The sequence below is a fragment of the Lolium rigidum genome, chromosome 4 (genome assembly GCF_022539505.1).
Source record: "Lolium rigidum isolate FL_2022 chromosome 4, APGP_CSIRO_Lrig_0.1, whole genome shotgun sequence".
In the NCBI taxonomy this organism is placed as follows: domain Eukaryota; kingdom Viridiplantae; phylum Streptophyta; class Magnoliopsida; order Poales; family Poaceae; genus Lolium; species Lolium rigidum.
This window is the reverse complement of record NC_061511.1, coordinates 11,260,370-11,264,405: the sequence shown is the minus strand read 5'-3', so window position 1 is coordinate 11,264,405 and position 4,036 is coordinate 11,260,370.

Here is a 4,036-nt window from a genome sequence, read left to right as displayed (position 1 = left end):
TTAGGTCATTTCACAATTTCATATAAATGCCAAAACTTTGAAAATTAATAGTAAATGTTTAATAGCTCTAAAAAAATAATTAAGAATATGAAAACTACTCAGCATAAAATTCTCTATCATAATAAAATATGAAATAGAATTTTTAAGACAAATATGATTAAGCCCAACTTTAATGATTAAAATAATCATTTAAAATCACACCTTATATTTTCATAAAGGGAAATAAGTCCATAAAATTTGTTTGGACTTTAAAAAAATACCTTGACAACATTTCAAGGTTGTATTTTATCCTAAGCTATTCTTAATATTAACCTCCCACATAAAATAATAAAACACCGGAAGGGGGGAACAACCCTAAAAAGCTGAATCATGCATAATTGCTTCTTTAACCATTGCCCTTATCGGACAATGATGCTATTTTTTCAGCAACAGAGGACAAGGGTCAGTCCACACCATCCAACTACAACACTTTGCAGTATTCAGGCAAGTTCATCGCTTCCTCATGTCATTTGAGTATTTTTACCAAATTACTTGCAAAGTACTATGTTTATCACTATTGCATAAAAAGAAAAACCACTATTTTCATAACTATGAATATGACTAAGTGGTGGGCAATGGAACCATGGATTGTGTTGATATGGTGGAGGTTCCATTGCAAGGGTTTATATCCATCTAGGATTAAACAACAAATGTCGTCCAGTGATTCTTGTGCCGTATATACCGTGTTCACCATAAGATCTGGAATGGGACGGAGTAGTCAAAAGTGTTTCCACCTCTCGTTCATCAACGGATGCGCATTACCGGATGCACTTGATCTCGAGAGACATGATGCAGGGTGGGAAACCCGTAGAAGTTCCCCCGGGAATGTGGTCTATGATGGGTTGCAAGCTGCCGGCGTAGGAGTGTATGGTAGAGCCCTGCATTGTTGTCGTGGTCGGGGCCCATCCTTAATTGGTGTAAGTGAACCGGCGTGGACCCAGGGTCGGAGATTGCAACAAAGGGTGGGTGTTCGAGGTAGCGGAGGAACATGACTGACTAGGACCTTATACCTGGCCTCACACCAAAGGAAGTGTGGACGGGAAAGCTGCCCGGTTGGCACCAAGGTTAAGATCTCTTATGGGTAAAGTAACACACATATGCAGAGTGTAACGAATTGTGACTAGTCACTCCTTGTTCCGGGATTTGGAACTACGAACGCTGCCGGAAAGGAACTCCATGAAGTTCTAGTCAACCGGTGAAGGCTGACGGACACAGTTCTTCTGAATAAAAGCAACCTTTTGAAGAAATGGTTATTACAACCTGCATGGTATCAGACTTTCTGGTCTGGTATCGTAAATAGTGCATTAAACACCTCTTTCCTATTTTGAACTTGTTGAGTACGCTCGTACTCATACCACTCTTAAATCCCCTGCTTAGATCGTCTGAACCATCTGGAGGAGGACAACGACAACCCTGAGGGAGCCGACATCATCGGCTACGAAGAACCAGACCTCTCTGGAGGCGTCGAAGGTGTAGACTACCTGATAGTCTACGGAACCGGGGAGGGTTCCCGAGGAGAACAATCTTAGATCTATTAGTAGTAGTAGTAGTAGTACCCGAGCAGTCCGAACTCTTAGTATTTAACTGCTCGTTGGAATAAATGTATAATCTAGTCAGACTCATATATTGTAAGTTATGTTGGGTTCACCTCGAACCCAGGAGTATCCCTCTCAGGACCCAGGAGGAGCTCCGGGATGATATGTACATATGGTTTGTAATAATAAATGAATGAGTTATGGACCTGCTATGTTCTGTTGTACTACTCTAAGGGATGTAATATTTGCGGATTGGTACTTCGCGAATGTTATATCAACGACTGGCATACTACAACATGCAGTAGTATACAGGGTCACCACAATTATCAAATTGCTTAAAATTCATAATGCTACTTCTCAAAGATATAATCTTAGCAGGAGGATAATATTTACTAATAAAATCATCTTTACATTTAGTCCATGAATCAATACTATTCTTAGGCAAAGACAGCAACCAATCTTTAGCTCTTCCTCTTAAGGAGAAAGGAAACAATTTCAGTTTTATAATATCACCATCTATATCCTTAACTTTTGCATTTCACAAAGTTCAACAAAATTATTAACATGGGCAGCAGCATCATCAGTACTAACACCAGAAAATTGCTCTCTCATAACAAGATTCAGTAAAGCAGGTTTAATTTCATAAAATTCTGCTGTAGTAGCAGGTGGAGCAATAGGAGTACTTATAAAATCATTATTATTTGTGCTAGTGAAATCACACAACTTAGTATTTTCAGGAGTATTCATTTTAACAGTAGTAAAAGTAAACTAAGCAAACATAATAAAGTAAAGTAAAAACAAGTAACTAATTTTTTATGTTTTTGATATAAAGCAAACAAGACAGAAAATAAAGTAAAGTAAAGCAACTAATTTTTTTGTGTTTTTGATATAAAGCAAACAAGACAGAAAATAAAATAAAGTAAAGCAAGACAATAAACAAAGTAAAGAGATTGGATGTGAGAGACTCCCCTTGCAGCGTGTCTTGACCTCCCCTTCAACGGCGCCAGAAATTTAGCTTGATAACGCGTGAAGCACACGTCCGTTGGGAATCCCAAGTGGAAGGTGTGATGCGTATAGCAGCAAGTTTCTCTCAGTATGAAACCAAGGTTTATCGAACCAGTAGGAGATGAAGGCCACGTGAAGGTTGTTGGTGAAGGAGTGTAGTGCGGCGCAACACCAGGGATTCCGGTGCCAACGTGGAACTCGCACAACACAATCAAGATACTTTGCCCCAACGTAACAGTGAGGTTGTCAATCTCACCGGCTTGCTGAAAACAAAGGATTAAACGTATGGTGTGGAGAATGATGTTTGTTTGCAAAGAACAACAGAGAACATAGATTGCAGTAGATTGTATTTCAGATGTAAAAGAATGGACCGGAGTCCACAGTTCACTAGTGGTGTCTCTCCAATAAGATAAATAACATGATGGGTGAACAAATTACAGGTGGGCAATTGACAAATAAAGATTCATATACATATCATGATGATCACTATGAGATTTAATCAGGGCATTACGACAAATAACATAGACCGCCATCCAGCATGCATCTATGCCTAAAAAGTCCACCTTCGGGTTAGCATCCGCACCCCTTCCAGTATTAAGTTGCAAACAACAGACAATTGCATTTAGTATGGTGCGTAATGTAATCAACACAAATATCCTTAGACAAAGCATCGATGTTTTATCCCTAGTGGCAACAGCACATCCACAACCTTAGAACTTTCACATCAGCGTCCCAGATTCAATGGAGGCATGAACCCACTATCGAGCATAAATACTCCCTCTTGGAGTTACAAGTATCAACTTGGCCAGAGCCTCTGATACGTCTCCAACGTATTTATAATTTCTTATGTTCCATGCTAGTTTTATGACAATACCTATGTAACATCCCAAGTTTTCATCAATAAAGAAATAAGGAGAAGAGAATTTCAAATACTCAATTTTTGCAACAAACAAAAACTTTTACTACACATATAGTGCTACATATAGTTTCATGCATAGTGTGTGAATTTTGTGTGCATTTGCCATGATGAGTGTATTGGTGTTGATCATTTGTCCTTAAACCCTAAACCATGATCATATCATCTCAATTTGAGAGAAAAACAAGAAATGCAAAAATAGCATAAACCCTCACATACACATTAAGCCAATATTTCAAATCTTCAACAAAGGCCACCATAGCTTGATCTATTGCTTGTAAAACCTTTATCTATCAAAAACAAACACAAATGCATCAAAGAAACTAGAATCAAATCAAAGAAAATTACAAAACCAACATACATGTGATAATGGTCAAAATGCCCATTTATAAAATGTTGCCCCCTTTGCACCACTATTTTGAAAGATTTCTAAACTAAACCACTCCAATTCTTTCCACCTCATCCAAGATCATGTCAAGATGAGTAACTTCGATGTTGACCCCAAGGGTTGACTCTGCTTAGGTTGACTTGGGTAAATAAA